General features: G+C 36.3%; 1 long non-coding RNA gene across 1 annotated transcript in view; it reads right to left on the bottom strand.

Moving 5' to 3' along the window:
• Nucleotides 1–7,542: 7,542 nt before the first annotated feature.
• The window catches only part of LOC144304257 (uncharacterized), a 79,765-nt gene continuing 78,269 nt past the window's right edge, over nucleotides 7,543–9,038 (bottom strand). Inside the window, exons 4-5 of the long non-coding RNA XR_013371185.1 lie at nucleotides 7,915–8,026; nucleotides 7,543–7,680 (exon numbers count right to left, since the gene is read on the bottom strand). This is a non-coding gene — a long non-coding RNA (uncharacterized LOC144304257). The remainder of the gene's footprint in view (nucleotides 7,681–7,914; nucleotides 8,027–9,038) is intronic.

The raw sequence follows: 9,038 nt of genomic DNA, 5'->3' as shown, positions 1-9,038 counted from the left end.
CATGTTGCATATGACTATGCAATATTTACTTAGACAATTTGCCCACAAACATACTTTTTTAGAAGTCATTTATACCTGCGATATGAACATTCATAGGCATGGTATTTGGCAGTGAATGACTTGAAAAGAATTTTTTAAATGCTGAGACTAAGCCCCAACCCTAGAGATTGTATCTAGTCGGTCTAAAATGGAACTCAGACTTCACATTTTTAAAAACTCCCCAGGTAAAAATAAATAAAATAAAATAAAATAAAATAAAATAAAATAAAATAAAATAAAATAAAAATAAAAACTCCCCAGGTAATTCTAATGCTCAAAGTTGATGAGAAGTACTGGTATAGATAACACTATGGGCATGAATATACTAAGTTTTGCTGTGGGTGTCAGTAATTATACATTCAACAGTTTCTTAACATTACTGAACCCTGTATGCCAGTAATGTGACCCAGATAGCAATACATCCCAGCAGTCCCAGAGATATGAAATTATGAGATCCAAGAAAGAGTGGCTTCTAGGCATGACAAACTGAAATCTAATTGAAAGCACTTACCCAGAGCTAGCCATCGCTGTGGCATCCCTCATCCAGGCTCAAGAGTATGAAAATTCAACATTCTGTTCTATTTCTTCCTTGATGCTCATCAAAACACTCCAAAGAAAATCATTTCCATTTGTCATGTGACAAACATTTCCAGTCAACTCTTATTAACCTGACATTGGTTTATTCAAAATAAGATGCACTTTAGATGGCCATTCTCTGGGCTACCGAATTTCCTATAGCTCTTTAATAAAATTGTCAGATAATCTGAGCATAGTTTATTCGAAATCTGCTTGCTTTTATTTGATTTTATCAATGCTTGCATGTCAAATAAGCATTTTAATGTATTTAGCCACAATGTTTTCCCTTCTCTCTCCTAAGATGACAAAATATCACCCTCTCTTCCTCCTGTTCTAACACATTGGGGCTGACTTGGTTTTTCTGATTCCTTTTTGGGATCCTGGACCTCGCCTGTACCTCACCTTTGTAAAATGCTTGATTCCATCTTTTGGATTTGAGTCGTGCTTAATATTTTCTTGCAAGAGCTACCACATCCACGTAAGTTAAGTTACTCTATGACATGCTCAACCATTATTACCACGTAAGTTAAGTTACTCTATAACACGCTCAACCATTATTTGGGGACTTTATATCACTTCCCAAAGTATGTGATATGTTTAATGACTTCTAAAAACATGAATCATTGAATGTGAGGTTTTTTTCCCTTTAGACTTTTTAGAAGTCATAGTCTGAAGCTCTCATTTTATAAAATGTTTGATGAATTCCAATATTCAAGAAAAGAGTGTCTTCAAATGCTTCGTTCAGCCTAGAAGCATAAACAGATTATTCACTATAGAAGAGTTATTGGTCTATTCCTGTCTTGTATTCCTTTTACATCTAATGCCTTGAGTTGGTAAGACTGTGGACCTAACTTGGCAGGATATTTGTAATTATGTCCTGAAATCTACTTCACTCCCAAAATACCAAAATTTGTGAAAGGTTTCAAAGTGGATAATAAAGAGGAAAAATATTCCATCGATGATATATAGTTAAGGCTATATCATAACTACAACATAGATCTCTTTTTGAAGTGTTCTTGTATTGTTCAATTGAGGTTTATATTTGAAGTTCAAGGAAAAAGAAAGTTTAGTCCCTTAGAAATCACAGGTTATGAATAAAGTTTAAAAAAGAAAACTCCTATAGGGATCCCTGGGTGGCTCAGTGGTTTAGCACCTGCCTTCAGCCTAGGGCATGATCCTGGAGTCCCAGGATCGAGTCCCACATCAGGCTCCCTGCATGGAGCCTGTTTCTCCCTCTGCCTGTGTCTCTGCCTCTCTCTCTCTCTCTCTCTGTCTCTCATGAATAAATAAATAAAATCTTAAAAAAAAAAGAAAAAGAAAACTCCTAGAATGTGGCAGGCCCACAAACTAATATTCTTTTTAAAAATTAAATTAAATAAGCATTGATTGAGAGAAAGGAATTAAGGTGATTAAGGATCCGGAACCATGGTTTCCCAAGGGGATTTTGACAGAACTGGAATGATATGCCCTGAGGACCCAGGCACATTCATATTCGGTGAGCTTTTCTTTAGAAAAGAAATCATGAGTCTAGAGGTCCTCTTCCAGATCTAAAGAGAATGGAGAACTATCGATAACGTTTCAAGAAAAATCAGCGGTAACAGGAAGAAATATTAAATGTTTTATCCAAAAGCCTACAATTAAGAATAGTATCTTTATCATTGTTCTAAGTTTCAAAGTCCCACATTCCCCAGACCTTCCCATATGCTATTTCCCTTCCTAGAACAATCTTTAGCCACCACTCTCCTGTCATCTCCAGCATTTACCTGAAAATCACCCTTCCTTCAGGATTTTTCTTACAAATAAATTGCTCCAAGAAACAGTCCTTGACAAACCCTTCAAGCCTTCTATGTGCTCACCTAAACTAACACTCATTCTACTGACTCCCAACTCTGGTTGATTTGTTTCCCTGTATATTTATGCAGGGTGAGAGCATGAACCAAGTATAACTTACATCCCATGCAACCCAGCACAGTACCTGACACAAAACGGAGGCTCAACAAATTTTTGTTGAATGAGTGAAGTCTTCTAGAAGGCAGAGTATGTGCACAGAACTTCGTAAGAGTTCTATGAGGGAACATTAAAGATTTAATGACCCAAGACATTACTAAGATGCTTATATTCAATTTAATTTTGCTCAACTTAAAATTTTTTCATATACATTTATTTTGTTTATTGACTCATGTAACTGGAATGTTCAGAGAAGCAGAAGACTTCATTGTTGGTTTGATTTAGCAGTTCAATAGTGCCATCGAAGACCTTTGATTTCCTTTCCTCTCACTGCTTTTCTTAGATAAAAATTGCATTTCATTTTTTAAATTAATGTATTTCTTTTTATTTTTAATAGAAGTATAGTTGATATATAACATTATGTTAGTTTCTAATGTACAATATAATGATTCAACAATTCTATACATTATTCAGTGTTCACCACCCTAAGTGTAATTATCATCTGTCATCATAAACAGTTATTACAATGTTATTGACTATATTCCCTATGCTGTATTTTTCTTCCCCATGGCTTATTTATTTTATAACTGTAAAATTGTACCTCTCAGTCCCTTTCACCTATTTCACCCATCCCCCTATAGTCCCACCTCTGGCAAACACCAGTTTATTCTCTGTGTTTCTGAGTCTGTTTCTGTTTTTTGTTGTTATTATTGTTTGCTCATTTGGTTTTTTGTTTTTTCAGATTCTATATATAAGTGAACTCATATGGTATTTGTCTTTCTCTGTCTGACTTATTTCACTCGTCATAATATCCTCTATTTCCACCCATGTTGTCGTGAATGACAAGATCTCATTCTTTTTATGGCTGAGTGGTATTCCATTATATATATATGTATATATATGAGATGTATATATATTAATATATAATAAATGTAATACTATGTTGTATTATAATATTACATATATATGTATATATATACACCATATATATATATGTAATATATATATATACCATATATATATATATATATATATATGTAATATATATATATACCATATATATATATATATATATATATATATATATATATACCATATCTTTTTTTTCCATTCATCCATCAATGGACATTTAAGTTGTTTCCATATCTTAGCTATTGTAAATAATGCTCCTGTAAACATAAGGGTGCATATATCTTTTTTCAAATTAGTGTTTTTATTTCCTAAATACTGGAGAAGTATTTAGTATTTAGAAGTAGAATTACTGGATGGTAAGGTACTTCTATTTTTATTATTTTGAGGAACCTCCATACTGTTTTCCATAGTCACTGCATCAATTTACATTCCTACCAACAGTGCATGAGGGTTCCTTTTTCTCCACATTGTCACCAACACTTTTTATTTTCTGTCATTTTGATAATATCCATTCTGACTAGCATGAGGTGATATTTCATTGTGTTTTTTTTTTCATTGTGGTTTTAGTTTAATATATACACCATTTCCCTGATGTTTAGTGATGTGGGGCATCTTTTCATGTGTCTGTTGGCCATCAGTATGTCAGATGTCTATTTAGAAACTGTCCATTTCTTATTAGGACTTTTTGTTCTTTTGGTAATGAGTTGCATGAGTTCTTTATATATTTTTAACATTAACCCCTTACAGAATATACAATTTGCATATATTTTCTCCCATTTAGTAGGTTGTTTTTTCATTTTGTTGATGGTTTCCTTTACTGTACAGAAGCTTTTTAGTTTGATGCAGTCCCCTTTGTTTATTTTTGCTTTTGTAGCTCTTGCCTGTAGAGTCAGATCCAAAAAAATATCCACCAAGATTGGTATCAAAGAGCTTACTCCTTATGTTTTCTTCTAAGAGTTTTATGGTTTTGGTCTTACATCAAGTCTGAAATCCATTTTGATTACAAAATGATTAATGATTGTGTATGGTGTAAGAAAGTGATTCAGTTTCATTCTTTTGCATGTAGCTGTCTAGATTCCCAGCAAAATTTGTTGGAGAGACTGTCTTTTCCCCATTGTTTATTTTTTTCTCCTTTGTCATAGATTAATTGACCATATAATCATGAGTCTGTTTCTGGGCTTTCTCCTCTGTCCCATTTGATTTATGGTCTATTTTTATGCAGTACTATACTGTTTTGATTACTATAGCTTTGTACTATGGGATTGTGATACCTCCAGTTTTATTCTTTCTCAAGATTGCTTTGGTTAATCAGGGTCTTTGTGGTTCCATGACAATATTGTGTGTGTGTGTGTGTGTGTGTATTTCTTGTATATAATAGGTTAAATAATTTAATCAAGGCATCTATTTTTAGCTTTTAAGGAACATCTATGGATAATTGAAATATATGATAATAAATGTTTACTCAGTTTTCTCCCTAGAGAACCTAAAACCTGAGCCTCTCCTCTCAAGCCCAAGGTCTCACTATTCATGGTTAACAGTTACTCAAATTACCCAGGAGGAAACATCTTTCAGAGAGTAGGCCTGTATGTGTAAACCCAAAACCATCAGCTAGTTCAAGCTGTAGTTTTTTAAAGAGTCTTATTTAGACACCAGGTAATTTAGTGCAGAAGAGTATTAAAGTCCCACTTGGGATTATTTTTTTAATGTTCCTCCACAATAGAATGAAATAAGATTTTCCATATGCCATCATATCTTAACCCCAGGAGAATTACTACATATATTCCTATTCCCTCATTGAAAATTCATCAACATACATATTTTAAATATTTTGACAACATAAAACTTAATAAACCTTTTAAAAAGGCTTTAGAGAATGATTTTTTATCTTAAAATTTAAAAGTAATAAACTACATATAGTCTCTAATCTACAAGCAAATTTTTCCAGGGGTACATTTTTATGTCAACAGTGTGAAATTCAGAAAATATTTATCATAAAACATAAGAGTTAGGTTGAACTTATTAACTCATCTCATACCTATAACACTATGGAAATTCTCACGTAAAATGATGTTTCTATTAATTAGAAAATGTGTTCAGAACTTTATGACAGACACTCCTGATTGGTTGACTCGATGGTTATTCACTAGTCCTTTCTCTCCACTCTACCAGGGAAAGTGAAAAAACTAAATACCTGCTTTCCCAGTCCTCCTTCCAGCTGGCAGTCCCCATGTGACACAATTCCAACTAAAAACAAGTAAGCACAAGTTTATTGGGTCTTCAGAGAACTTTTTCTCCTCATAACCAAGAGGAGGACAAGAGGAAAACTTCTTCACTGCCATTTCCTGCTTCTTGTTTAGGATTTGGACATGATGCCCAGATATAAGTAGCCATCCTGTGACCAGCAGACAAAAAGCAAAAGGCCAAAAATATCCAAGAATAGCAGAGCAGAAGAAGGAAAACAGCCAGGGTCCATAACACTGGAGAGCAGTCAAACCAACATCAGCAACCAATCAGTGTTATTCAGCTTTCCTGTTACATGCAGCCAAAGGCATCCTGAAGTGAAACAACTGCCAACTTGGAATTCTAGGAACCGGTGGCTCCTACTGGAGTCAAGCTGCAGATTCCTCATTTCCTCCCATCCGCTGGGCAATGGAGGTCAAGATTCCTATCTTCAGAGTCCCTCTCCCAACTGCAGCTTCAAATTACTAGTGGTCTTCATGTCGATACAGTGGAGTGATATAGGTAAAGGGAGGCAAAAACAAGGTTTTCACATGGACTCCAAAGGAATTAGAGTAAGAACATTTGAAGGACTGGAGACTTCTGCCAATAGAAAATACCTCGGGACTCACTCCACCCCACATGGTATCTAAAGGGAGGTGTAAGACCAGCCCACTTTCCCTCACAATTGTGTTTCTCATCTTCCTTAACCTACTCCAAAAAAGTAGTCCATTTGGGTTTTTCTCCTGCCTCCTGGTCCTGAAGCAAGTACACAGCTTTTTGAAGTTTACTAAGGTGTACTGCTAACAATGGAAGGAAACAGATAGAGGCAAGTGCTTCCCTTTTAGTGTAAAATGATACAAGTTTTCTGGAAAAGCAATTCAGTCGTACGGATCAAAATCCTTAAAAAATATTAATATGCTGTTCGAAATCGAGTTGGGCCTTGGTCTAATGGGGATCTGTCCTCAGCCACTTGATCAGGATGGAACATCCTGGGAATTTAAAAAATCCCCAGCTGGGGATGCTTGGCAGGTCCCCTCGGAAACAGAATACCACCTGATGCCGTGTTTTAGGATTGTGCTTTTCTTCCCTCTCACTCAAAATCCTACTATATGTTGAGATAGTTAAGTATTTGTTTCATTCCTTTCGTTATTTTCTTTTGGTTTGTGGAGCTGAGTGTTTCCCCTTACAGTATTTTAACCTTGACTAGACGGCTGCGAAGGGGCTGCCTGGAGTGACACCCAGTGGCGATAATGAGACTTGACGGAAGTTTCCCAAGGGCAGCTAACTCACAGAGCCTTTCCCGTGAATGTCGCCCTCAAAGTTCTCTTTCAGAATTTTTTTTTTTCACATTTCCTACAAGCAATGCTTTTAGCCCCCAAACCATCCGTTAGCATCTAAATCATCTTTTTCTGCTCAAGGATGTTTAGCTGTTGATCGAGCATCTGTTACACAGCAGCTCCTAGAGAAAATCTATCATTAGAAAAAGGTCAAGATTTTTCTTTTACTAAAATAACGTAGGAGGCATCTTCTCCATGAAACAGCAGTATCAAATGTCTTCCTATATTGATACGCTCTTAACACAAGCAGGTTGTTTCAGAAGCTCCTTCACTTACAAACTTTAATAAATAGGAACATAACTATTCACCAGGGAGGAACAATGAGTCAGCAGTACCCCCCAGCAACAGTGTGCGGTGAGTCACTTGGTACTTCTGAATATTCTTTGGGAATCTAACCTGTTAATATGCAAAGGAATTAATAGGAGCCCAGAGAAAGAACGAAGGCAAATTGTGGCATAAAATCAAGAAGCCCGAGTTTATGTTACAAGGTACCTGGTAATATTTTGCACAGGCCCTTCACAATTTTCTCAGTTTCAAATGTCCTTCCAATGACCTTCACAAAGCCTCCTCCTTAGGTGTTAAGTCCACATTCCGTTTTCCAAATACTATCACCATAGTGCCTCATCATGCACTGTGAAAGCAGTTATTTCTGGCCAGGGAGAGAAATAAGTAAGGTCAAATCAACTAAAGAAATTAAATCATTAAGTATTGTCAGAAATGAAGAATAGAATAGCTATAAATGAGTAACTCCATTCAGTCCTCAAGGGGTAAATATTGGTACCTTTCTGTAGGCAGGGATATTTAAAAAGTAGAAATGATAGTTACTATTCAAAACCCCTGGATTAAGAATATTCCAAAATAGAGTTGTGAGATCAAGTTTTACCAGATTCCTTGGTTGCATCTTTTAGCCATTTTTGGATTGGCACAGGCTTGGAACGAGGCTTAGTACTGTCTTTTCTGATTCAAGTTCTTGATGTGAATTCGGTAGAAACCCCCTGAGGAGAATCAGTCAAGAAATCAGTTTGCTATTCCCAGAATACTGTGTTAATGAGATTAAAACCCTCACGTGAGACAAAATGCCCCTGAAGATCAGCTCCCTCAGACAGGGTGAGTGGCACAACCCTTAGAGTCAGGCAGGGTTGGATTTGAGTCCCTGTCCACCACTCACTAGGTTGCTGAACTTGAGTTACATATTTAATCTCCTCAAGCCCACATCTGCAAAATGTGGATGATATCACTCCCCACCAATCCCATCAGGGTGCATAATACACTTCACATATAGCAACTGCTCACTAATGTTAGCTCTTATTATTAAAAGAAAATCTAGGCTGCTTAAATCTTTAGAGAAATGGACCTGGAGCAGATGTCAACATTTTCTACTTAAGAATGCAGACCGTTTCTGGGTTTGGGGAAATCCCCCTCTAATTGTGGAACAGAATGAGAATGAAAAAAAAAAAAAACTGCCATATGATCACCAAACAAAAGGAATTCTTTTCACTCCAACTTCAGCAGAAGTAGAGATGTAGCAGTTTTGACCTAATCCTGAAAATATGTTCAATGGAGCAAGCTGTAAAGAGAAATGTGTACAAGAACAGAGAATGTCCCACTCATCAGTGTCTACATCAGGGTCTCTTATCAATGAGAACCGAAAGTCACAAGATTCCATTAGCCCAGAGCTATCAAGGTATTGACGAGGCTGTGGGAAGACTTGTCCTTTATTGTAAGCTGCCTCGACACGCTTTCCTGATGGGGAAAGGGGGCCGCGGTGTCCTCTGCATGCTTAAGTATCATCAGAAATACAGGGAGGGGGAAGGATACCATTAAACCAATTTTATCTTAGCCAAGGACTGCATCACATGTCTGAGATCAATATGACTCACAAGACATATAGGTGGTTGATAGAGAGTAAGTTATCTTTAGTAAATTAAGGTAGGAGGTGATGTGATTGGGGGTGGGTAGGAGGCACACTCTCTTTTGAAAGATTAAGCTAGAAACTTCCCCACATAA

Source organism: Canis aureus, chromosome 33, assembly GCF_053574225.1.
Source record: "Canis aureus isolate CA01 chromosome 33, VMU_Caureus_v.1.0, whole genome shotgun sequence".
Classification (NCBI taxonomy): Eukaryota; Metazoa; Chordata; class Mammalia; order Carnivora; family Canidae; genus Canis; species Canis aureus.
This window is presented reverse-complemented; position numbering and strand designations above follow the sequence as displayed.